General features: G+C 37.7%; 1 long non-coding RNA gene across 1 annotated transcript in view; it reads right to left on the reverse strand.

Annotated features, from left to right (window-relative positions):
• Positions 1–10,145, reverse strand: part of LOC126082375 (uncharacterized) — a 33,352-nt gene extending 23,207 nt beyond the window's left edge. Inside the window, exons 1-2 of the long non-coding RNA XR_007518572.1 lie at positions 10,036–10,145; positions 5,255–5,360 (exon numbers count right to left, since the gene is read on the reverse strand). This is a non-coding gene — a long non-coding RNA (uncharacterized LOC126082375). The remainder of the gene's footprint in view (positions 1–5,254; positions 5,361–10,035) is intronic.
• Positions 10,146–11,908: the final 1,763 nt, after the last annotated feature.

The raw sequence follows: 11,908 nt of genomic DNA on the forward strand, positions 1-11,908 counted from the left end.
ACAACAGTATTCCATATGTTAAAAAGTTAGGAGACATAGAAGGTATAAAAAAATATATAAATCAAAATTCTAGACATGAAAACGATGTCTGAAATGAAAAATACACTGGATGGGATTAATGGAAGATTAGATATTATAAAAGAAAAGATTAGTAAACTTGGAGAACTAGCAACAGAAATCATGCAAAATTAAATACAAGAATAATAATTTTAAAAACAAGCAGTATCTGAGCTATGAGACAACTCTGCATGGTCTCATATATGACCTGGAGTCCTGTGGGGGTGGGGGAGAAGAAGGGGGGAGGAACAAAGAGGGGGAGAAAAAATGTTTGAAGAAATAATGGCAGAAAACTTTCCAAATCTGATGAAAACTGTAAGCCCACAGTTCCAAGATGCTCAACAAACCACAAGCACAAGAACCATGAATAAAACTACACAAAGGTACATCATAATCAAATTCCTCAAAACTAGGTCCCTTCATAGTGTGAGCAGTTTGCAATCTGCTGCTAACCTAAGGGTTGGTGGCTGGAACCTACCCACCAGTACCGTGGAAGAAAGGCCTAGCAATCTACTTCTGTAAAGAATACAGCCAAGAAAACTCTGTAACACATGGAGTCACCACGAGCTGGAATCAACTCAGTGGCAACAATTTTTTAATGATAAATAGGAAATCCTAAAAGCAGCAAGAGAAAAAAAAAGTCACAATGCACACACAGGAAGAAAGATACAGATTACAGCATATTTCTTGTTGGAAACAATGCAAGTAAGAAGTGCTAAAAGAAAAATTGTCAACCTAGAATTCTATATCCAGTGAAAATATCCTTCAAAAATGAGAATGAGAAGATAAGCCACAGACTGAGAGAAAATATTTGCAAATTTGCTAAAGACAATGGGCTACCTAACCCAAGCCCTTGTCAGTCCCCGCCCTAGATTTCAGTGGCACTAATCCTTATCTGGGAACTCTGGTGGCATAGTGGTCAAGTGCTAAGGCTGCTAACCAAAAGGTCAGCAGTTCAAATCCACCAGGCGCTCCTTGGAAACTCTATGGCACAGTTCTACTCTGTCCTATTCGGTCACTATGAGTCAGAATCAACTCATATGGCAACGGGTTTGGGGTTTTTTTTGGTATCAGTCCCTATCTGTGTTCCTCATTTGTCAAAGCAAAGATGATGGCCTGCTTGTGCTTGTGTTTTACTGAGGGGAGGATGATGCCACCATTCAGAGAGCCTCCCCACCCACCTCTGATCCCATAGGTCAGAAGGGAAAAGTCTCAGAAACAACACTGGTCCTGGCTGCCACAAATGTGAGCTCTTCATGCTTATTAGGGCCCTCCTTAGTGCTATATGTCTTGCTATAGTTCCGGGGTTTTGGAGTCCTTTTCATATTTGCTTAATACGTTAAAAATAAGAATATATCTTAATCCAATCATCAAATATTCCCTCTACACAGAGAATGGAATTATTGTTTCTGCTCTGCATTGCTATTTCAGTTTTTCCTCTCACACTGTTCTATCCCCATTGGAATATGAAAGGATTACCTGAAATTGCTATATACTTTTCTCTTAATTTGTCAATTTTTTTGCATCCTGTTGTTTGTTTATTCCTTCATAAACATGAAATCCAGTTGCAATCAAGTTGACTTTGACTCATGGCAACCCGTGTGTGTCAGAGTAGAACTGTGCTCCATAGGTTTTCTTAAATGGCTGATTTTTTGGAAGTTGATCACTGTGTCTTTCTTCAGCGGCACCTCTGGGTAGATTCAAACAACCAACTTCTCGGCAGCACACATTAACCATGTACCCCACCCAGGGACCTCTTCATAAATATAGGCATTTATTATTTAACTGAAATGAACCCTTACTGCACTTTAATTGCATTTTCTTGAGGTCAAGCATACATGGGGCTTAGCGAAAGGCCCAAAATCTTACTGTCGTTATTATTTCCCCTTGCATTTCAGTTCATCAGATAGCAGGTATGTAAAATAGCTTTCTCATAGAGGACATAGTCTATTTTGATAAAATTAAATATGAATAGAAGGCAGTAATTTTCAGGAGACAGACTTAGTAGTTGTGGCCTGGCTCTGTGGCCTTGGGGGAGTCATTTAAATTCTCTGCTCCTCATTTTCCATATCTGGAAAATGAAGAATCTGAACTAGGTGACATATATAGAGTGAAAGTCTATTCCAACCAACTTATAGTAGCCTTGGCTCTTAGAAACACTGACGTCATTAATCAGGTAGCACTGCTAGCCTAACCTTTAAAATGCTACTTTAATTGTTTGGGGAGTCTATCCACTTTGTCTGATGGCAAATCAATGGCATGTGGAAAGCAGCTTAAGCTCCGCTGCGTAGCTGCCAAAAGAATAGGATAATGAACCCTGTTGTCTTTCATTTTCCTACTGAGAGACATTAACAGGGGCTTGCTTACATTTTGGCATCCCCTGACACCCCAGGCCGCAAGCTTTAGGAGTCGTCTTTAGAAGCTATAGTAGGCTAAGCCAGAATAATGCCCCATAACTGGGCGAGGGGAAGGTTCTTCCTAGGACAAAGCAATAGAAAAGCAAAACAAAGTCACAGTATGACAATCATCAAAGAGCAGCTTATATATACATTTTTTGCTCTTATTTTGAAAGTTCTAAAATTTAAAAATTATATTATTTTTTTAGCCAGCCAGTTTTCTATCGCCACAAGAATGAGAGTGCACTGAATGCCACATCTACACGACAATCTCCATTTCATAAGCCAAGGAGAGAATAATGAGTCCTAAACCTTATAGGGTCGCTATGAGGCAGAATCAGCTCGAAGGCACTGGGTGGGTAAAGCAAACCTGGGATCCCTGGTGGAGCAGTGGTTAAGAGTTTGACTGCTAACTGAAAGACTGGCAATTTGAATCTACCAGCTGCTCCTTGGAAACCCTATGGGGTGGTTCTACTCTGCCCTGTAAGGTCATTAGGAGCTGGAATTGACTTGGAGGCAATAGGTTTGGTTTGTTTTTAGGGTCGGAACAAACAGCACTATATATCTCAGCAGGTATAGCCGTTGGTGTTCGTATTTACTATTTTAAATCATAAAAAAAAAAAAAAACTTACATTATATTGAGGATATTTTGTTTAGAAAGGGAATTAAATCCTTAACAAAATTCCTAAGCAATCCATTCAAAATAGCTTTCTTTAGTGTGTTTGTTCTTTTAGAGTTTAGTATGAAAGATATTAAAGTAAATGCACAGTGTTTGATTAGCCTTTTTTTTTTTTTTGGAAGACTATTACCATATATATACATTTCAAGCTACTAGAATAGCATTTTCACTATTGCATATTTTACAGTTGTTATTGCTTGATTTGTATATGAAAGATGTCCTTATATAATGCTAATTTATTCTGACATAATTGAATATTTTCATCTGTACAAGTAAATGTATTTCTATGGAATTAATAAGGTATGGAATTAACATCTGTGGGTGATGGGCATCATTAATCTTCAGCCTAAGTTTAAGAGAAACATCAGCAGGTGACATGCTGATGGGTGGAAAAACCCACTTGAAGGAAGCTGAAAGGATGCTAATGGCTCCCGGGAGAAGGTACATGACTGATACTTATCCTGCTGGATCTTCTCATTTAAAACCCTAAGGAAGAGACTTGCCTGCCTCAGCCCATTTTGGCATCTACACAGACAAGATTTAAATTATGGCTGGGAAGGACAAACGAAGTGAAATAATGAAATCCCAAGAAAATGAAAGCATCATATGGGAAAAGGAGGGGAATATATTTATGCCTTTATAAGAACTACATTTTTACATTGATTCATTTACCTTTACTTTCTTAAATATTCATTGAAAAAAATTTTTAATGTAAGACAAGATCCCAGTAAGGGTATGGGAGTTATTTTTCTCTCATATTACCAAATAGAAGATCTAGTGACTTTTTCTTTTTTAATTGTCATGAGGAAATTCTAAAACTAAACAAACTTATGGCAAATATGGACAACTGTCAAATTAGAATTATTTCATAGTAAATTGCTCCCAGTCCTGTAACAAATTTTATAGATGGAAATACAAGAAGGAAGGATTGCTTTTCTGTTTTCCTGTATTTATTACTCATTTATATATTTATTTACATTGATACACATATTTATAAATGCATAGAAGATCTGGTAGGGTACACTCAAATTAATAACAATGGTTACAGTTGGGGTTAGGATAGGTTTGGATAGGGAACAAATATCAATTCTTTAGTAAAAAAAAGTATGATTTTTGATGGAGCAGGGACACTATAGTATTACAATAGGTCATTTCATAGAAGTGCTTCTTATTCTGTAATGTCTATCGGAATTACCTGAAGGGCTGGTTAATACAGATTCCTGGGGTCTACTCCCAGAGATTATGATTTAGTAGGTTTGGGGAGACATGAGATTATCTCTTTGTAGCAAGTTCCCAGGGGATGCTGATGATGCTAGTCCACGGACCACGTTGCTAAGGCTCTAGTGCTGACTGCCTGGGCTCAGACTCTCATGCCACTAGCTGGGTGTCAATATCTTTCTGCCTTCAACTCTGAAATGCAGTTAAAAATAGTATTTTCTTCCTAGGGCTATTTTAAGGTTAAATGCATTAATTTATGCAAAGTACTAGAAGAGGGAAGGCTCATTATTTTAAGTACTTGATAAGTACCAACTATTATAATTATTCATTTTATAATCATTATCTCCATCAAAGAAAATCACAGTTTTAAGAAACCTTAAAGGTCCTCTGGTTTCTAGCAGATATCTAATTCTCTCTTCTAAAGCCTTACCACATGGCCTTCCCATCCCATGCTTCTGTGAAAATCTTTACTTTTACTAACATTGAGAGCTTGGAAGCTGATTGTTTTTCCATTTTTCTTAGGCTACAAGGACTCTCAGAATTAAAATTATGACCCAACTCCAGTATCATATATATAATACCAACAAGGTATTATGTCATGCATTCTTGATTTAATTTAATTTTTCCCCTTTATTTTATTCTCTACCTATTTTCTCATTGTTTGTCAGCTTCTTTTTTTCTATCCTACTTGATACTATATATTTCTGTGGATTACTGCAACACCCTTATGTTAAATGAGGTGTATTAAAATAAACAAACTAGAAATGAATATGGTGCTAAAATACTTATTCTTGTGTGTTTTTCCACATGATTGCAAATATGCAGATACATATAAACAGCCAATAAAAATGAAATGACAAATAAATCAGAAGACAAATGAGAGCAAGTAAGGTGTGAGGCTTACGGGAATGATGGGTTGCTCCGTATAACCTGTGTCTGCACAGTCACAGGAAAAGGTGTCCAAGGACCAGGAACATTCATCCCCAAGCTCACAGTAGCCGGGCAAACACCTAAAAGATGACAGACACAACCACTATTTCACTTTTTCAGTCATTATAAGTGCCTTATTTACTAAAAACAGGTTAATGTGAAAGAACAACATATACAAGAAAATTCCACATGACTTATGATTACTGGGTCTGCCATTAAGGTTCTCTAATCTTAGTGATCAATTATAGATTAATAAATCCATAGAATTACCATATGACCCTGCATTTCTACACCTACCTTTATAGCAAAAAAAGATAACTGGAAATAGATATTCTAACATAAACTTGTACACAAATGTTCATAGCAGCACTATTAACAATAGCCAAAAGGTAGAAACAACCCAAGTGTCTATCAACAGATGAATGGATACCACCAAAATGTGGTATACTCACACCATGGAATATTATCCAGCCATAAAAAGAAATGAAGTACTGGTACATGCTATATAACATGAGGGATCTGGAAAACATTATGTTAAGTGAAAGAAGGCAGGGGCAAAATGTCACATATTATGACTCCTTTTACAGGAAATATGGAGAATAGACAAATGGTAGAGAGAGAAAGTAGATTAGTGTTTTCCAAGGGCTGGGGGAAACGGCAATGGAGAGCGACTGCTTATTAGGTCTGGGGTTTCCTTCTGGGGGGATGAAAATGTCCTGGAACCTGATAGTGGTGATGGGTGCACAATGTCGTGAATGTACTGAATGCCACTTGCACACTTTAAAATGATTAGTCTTATGTGTATTTTACTACCAAAATTGATTATACAAAAAAGTAATAAAACTATATTCCATGATTTATTTAAATTGGTCTTACTGTAGTTTATATTCTCTCCTCACTGAATTCATATCACTGCAAACCAGAACTATTTTCAGCACATCTTTTTCTGGCCTCTGTAATGTTATTTCCTGAGATACAGACATGACTTTCAGTGTGTACATCTTATACAGATATGAAGTGAGTATACGGTTATTTATATTTATTCCATTTCTATTCAAATTGTTTTCACATGATATAAAGATTGGCTGCAATTAATGATACTTAAACTGAAGTATATCACATTGTCACACAGGGATAAATTTAAAAATAGTTAAACCATGAACATCCAGCCTTAAAATATTTTCTTCTAAAGAAAATTATACAAGACGCAAAAAGAAACAGAATATCAACTGTGTAAGAATAACATAAAACCAAACGAAACCCACTGCTACCTAACTGATGCCAACTCATAGCGACCCTATAGGACAGAGCAGAACTGCCCCATGGGGTTTCCAAACAACAGCTGGTGGATTTGAACTGCCAGCCTTTTGGTTAGCAGACAAACTCTTAACCACTGTGCCACTAGGGCTCCAAGAATGACATAGGAAGCTCAAAACTGAACAGAAGCCTAAAAGCCATAGTTTAAAGCTGTACTAAGAACAAGATAGGCTGACCAGGATAGGACCTTTGCTGAGGGCTAGACAGTGACCTGGGAACAAGTGGAAGACATGAAAGAAAAACTACTATTTTGTTTCTATTTTTTAACCCAAGGGGACTGATTTATAAATTTTTAAAAAAGGTAGAACAAACATCATTAAAAGGAAGCTGAAAAAACAAGATACAGGAGCGCATCTGACCATTTCCGTTTTCTCCAACAAGTAGAAAATGTCACTCTGGGCAGAGAAACACCGTCGATGTAACTGGAGAATGTTCTGGATCCTTGTCAATAAGATATGGGATACGTGAGGTACACCTGAGGACTGGAAGTGGGCAAATCCATTTAAAAACAAAAACAAAGGAGAAACAGAGATTTCTGGATGTGCTTCAATGAGTTTACGACAGCTTGTCAAACCATTTGTGGACACAGGGAACACGCCTGGGGTTGCACCAGCAGAGGTGTAGGTGCGCACAGCACCCTTCCCGACACATGGAGTTAATGACCTTTCCCAACAAGTCACTGGGGGGATATGGAGGAAAGTGAGAGTGAACAAAGCTGACATAACAGAATGGAAAATCTGGACAGGATATATAACAGAGATCAAGGGAACCTCCACATTTAGTACCAAAAATAAATTCCATGAATTTTTAAAATGATTTTTTCCATTGCATTCATTGTCTCTAATTGTTACACATTCTACATAAAGTACAGAAGTCATTTGCTTATGTCAAAGTCAAGATCAGAAAGGTAAACAGTTACAAAACAAAAACCAAAAGGTAAAAAGGTTTTTTTAAAAAAGGTTAAACATTCCAAGGCAGGGGGGCAGGGGCTGGGGGACCCCTGGTCAATGCTTTCCCGCTCCCCAACCCCACCCAGGAGACTTTGGTCTTCAGCTCACTGTTTGATATTTAAAAGCCTTTGACTTTTCTGGACTCTGTTACCTCAATTATAAAACTGTGGGGCTGTCCTACTCCACCGGCCTCCCAGGAATACTTGGAGGACATGGAAGGAGAGCACGCCATGTACACTGGCAAGCACACGATAAGAGAGAGGGGGATTTATCGTGAAGTAGTGGTGACCACCCCAGGCCTGGCCTGAGTACCATAGCCTTCCTCCACTGCCAAGAATGCTGCTGGGGAGGTAGGAGGGAATCAATTCTAATTCTAATCTAATCTAATTCTAACTCAGTTTCCAGGCTGCAGGGCGAGGGCCTGGAATGTGAGGTTGTGGGGAAAGAAGTGGTCCCGGTACCGGGAAAGGCAGAGGGGGTGACAGCCTGGGCCCCTGTTCTGGGTAGGAGATTGGACTGATGAGAGGCTGGGAGGTTGGGAAATAAGACCTCCTCCTTATAGTTGGACGACAAAGGCCCAGGAAGAAAGCTGAGGAGATGGAGGCTGACAGGAAGCCTCAGAGGCCTGTATTTAGTCTGTCCTTTATAAGATCGATATGAGTCGGGTGTGTTGTTTTTTTGTTTAGGATTCCTTTGAGGAGGAACGAGGGGCTTGGGGAGAAGAAATCATGGCATTCCCTGGCCTGCCTACCCCCCAACACCCTACCATCCTGGCAATCCAGCATGGACCACAAGCTTAAGGTCAAGACTTTGACTAATTATATGAAGGTAACGAGGATATGGTAAAGTAGGTGTGGATTGACCAAAAAGAGACCCTCAAGAGTGAGTAAAGGAGTAAGGGTGACAGGTGAGGATCGGGGGGTGGGGGAAGAGGAGAATGGGGAAGGTGTTCCATTATGTGAATATACCATATACCAGAGTGTTCCATTATGTGAATATACCATAATTTATCCATTCATCCGTTGATGGGCACCTTGGTTACTTCCATCTTTTCGCTACTGTAAACAGTTGAACAATGCATATTTTGTGAGTAATTGACAAGATATCAAAATAATGTCATTCAAACAGAGAAAATCAAGTGTGTATCCCGACTGAGGTGGCAGTTCTATCATTCACAGTGAATGGACCTGACTGCTCCCTGATCCACTGATGGCTGAGTCGGGGCTGCCCAGCGAGGGGCCCCCCCATGAGCGGAAGGTCCTTTCTCACTGCCCTCCCACCACCAAGGCTGAGTTCCAGGCTGGGGTGGATAACCAGTGAATGTAGTCCTGGGTGTATGCCAAGATTCAATCCAATCCCAAAGTCATGATTGATGGCTATTAGAAAATTTCTCATTTTATATATTCTTCATCTTTGAATATTTTTTCCTACAAATCAAAAGAATGTGCACACAGGTATTAAATAAATCAAGTTCATATGAGTGAATTTTTCATTTAGTGGGAATTAATGTTCTTTTAAAATATCACTACATTTGATTTGTAAATTAAAACCTGTTTAATTAGAGATAATAATTTTTCCATTAGTATTTAAAATAGGATTGACTAACAGACCCTACTCTATGAAGTTGAAAATAATAATACATTTTGAAAAGTCTATCATGTGTAGCTACATGACCTTTTGATTTTTTAAATCTGCAGTGTTTATTTATTTATTGGAAGTAAATACCAAATGAAAGACATTAAGGCATACCAACTATAGAAATATTTTCTGGGCATAGCCAAGTGATTTTTTTCAGGCAAAATCATGGCAAGATAACTGTGGTTATAATACTTAATTAAAAAAATTTTTTTTTCTTGTCTTATCTTCTCCAATGAATTCCTTTATCTTGCTCTGCACCGTGATAGTGGCACGCCCATATTTTTTGAGTCTCTGTCATTATGCACATATCTTCATCACTTTCTGGGACTCAAACTTTTCTGGGAGAGGTTACTTTTTTTTTTTCCTACAGAAGAGGTATTATTGGGTGGCTGATAGTACAAATTGAGAGAATAGCAACCTGACAAAATCCCCTGCTCCCAAAAATATCATCCAACTGGCAGGGGTAGGGTTGCAAAAGCCAGCTTGCTAACTGATCACATGCATATTTGATTGGACTAAAACAATCAATTTTCCTTTCACAATGTCCTAAACAATGAAACTGTACATTTTAAAATACATTTATGCCCACTGATAATTAAACTGTCAGCATTATTGTCTATGAAGTGAGTAGCTTGGGGCCAAATTAAGTGAAAATTTGTAATTCATATATCTTCTAATGAAATACTATCATTTGAAAAAAGCAGTTTATACAAGTAATGATGCAGCTTTCTTATCTTCAATGTAAATATGACTATTTCAACAGATAACAGACACACTGAAATGCTTTTTTCTAGCTTTCCGTATTTTTTAAAACGGACGTGCCAAAATAGAAACTCGAGATTGGCCTTACCTGTGTGTGATACAGCACCAGCTGATCTGGAGGTCACAGCGCCCCCTGCTGTACTGAGATGAGATCTACATCTTCGTCACCAATGGAAAGGAGCTGCAGACAGCCCTGAAATCCCCCTAGGGGAGATTCATAGTCAGAGCTGGAGCTGTTGTTGGGACAGCCTGAATATACAGACACACAAAAGAGAAATCAACATTCATGACAAAAATATCTAAGTTTTTATTACATAAAAGACTACCACCTGTCCTTGTTTCCAGACACTGAGTAATGGACTTCACATAATATGAGACAGATACACTGAGCACTGGGGAGGAGACAAGGACACATGTTGGAATTGATCAAGTTTCATATAATACCTAGAGCTGGAAATAAATATGGAGGAAATTAAGATTTAAAAGTCCTACGACAGGAATTACTGCACATATAATTGCAGGGAAGCTTCATTTCTTTGTTAAAAATCTCATCTAAGATGCTCAATATAGAAGACTTTGACCTTAGGACCTGGCTGGAAAACACTGGCCCAAAAGACTGTATTCAAGTTATTCTTCAACATAAAGAATTGGCTGGGAATGGCTCTTACACAGGAAATCCTGGGGATGTTTGAGGCAAAACAAGAAATTGATTTTTTGTTGATGAGGGAGAAAGCTCATGGCAGATAATATTACTGAGGTCTATGTAGAATATAGAATGAGTCTCTGTAAGACCCATCTTAGTTTATTTCTAAATGAGAAAGGAACTCTCTAAGCCCCCTCCCATATCCTTCAAACACACCAATGTTCTCTGTCTAGATAGGCGTTGTTTCTCTCAAATTCTCTGTATCTAATTTTGGAACACTAAAATATAGGTTCTTCTTTTTAAATCATTTTCTGTATTTGCATACTGCTTTCCCACCTTCCTGTATAACTGGTTTGATATTTTCTAAAAGAAATATTTAACACCCTTCTCCCCAAACTATGATAATTAATCTAGAAGCTAGTTATCCTGGTGCTGATACCTCAGTGTAGACACTGATAATAAGATTTTTTTTTAACCATTTTGCCTGTGGGCATTGTGTTCTCAGTGTTTTGACTCTTGAACCTTGTATATATTTTATACCTTTAAAAGAATTTCTGAACTCATAAGTTATTTTTCCTCACCATTTCTCTTTATTCTTGGTCTTTTTATAACCCCCAAACAATAGAAGTATATAAACATGTACACGGAGAAAGCTGCTCATTGGTTAAGCAGAGAACCAATCAGCTTCAAAGAATAGTCCCAAAACATCTTGACAATGAAGGGCACTGTCTATCTAAACATAATTCAGCTATGGTAAACAGAATTGTTTGTTCCAAATAGTTTAGGGTAATATGTATATTTAATATATATGTCATGTACTGTATTTTTGTTTAAGTTATATGAACTTTAATAATTAAATAACTAGGACTGCAGCAGTGTGGATGTTTTGTGGGAAAGCACACTTAGCCCCTCTATCAGAGACCCAGAGACCTGGGACCAGAAATCTAAATACGTGGATTTATCACACTCTCAAAAACAATCTTATACCCAATAAAGGATTCAAGGGACCTCCTTTTTTAAATTTCATGTGAATCTATAATTACGTCAAAATAAAAAGTTTAAAAAATAACTCCGTCAAAAGAAATATGCTAATAAACACGGAACTTAATAAGATTGGAACATTTGTCAGAAATAGATTGATATAGACTCCCTGTGGTTAACACCCTTGGTTGTTGCTTAATTTGATTAAAAATCTACCTCATGCCAAGTATTACAACTAACATATCTGTGACATAGTTTGCTGTAACAGTAACAATGATATTTGGGAGTTACACAAAACAAGGCGGATCATAGCCATCTGATATTCTTAGTTTGTCTA

The sequence above is a fragment of the Elephas maximus genome, chromosome 9, assembly GCF_024166365.1.
Source record: "Elephas maximus indicus isolate mEleMax1 chromosome 9, mEleMax1 primary haplotype, whole genome shotgun sequence".
Taxonomy (NCBI): domain Eukaryota; kingdom Metazoa; phylum Chordata; class Mammalia; order Proboscidea; family Elephantidae; genus Elephas; species Elephas maximus.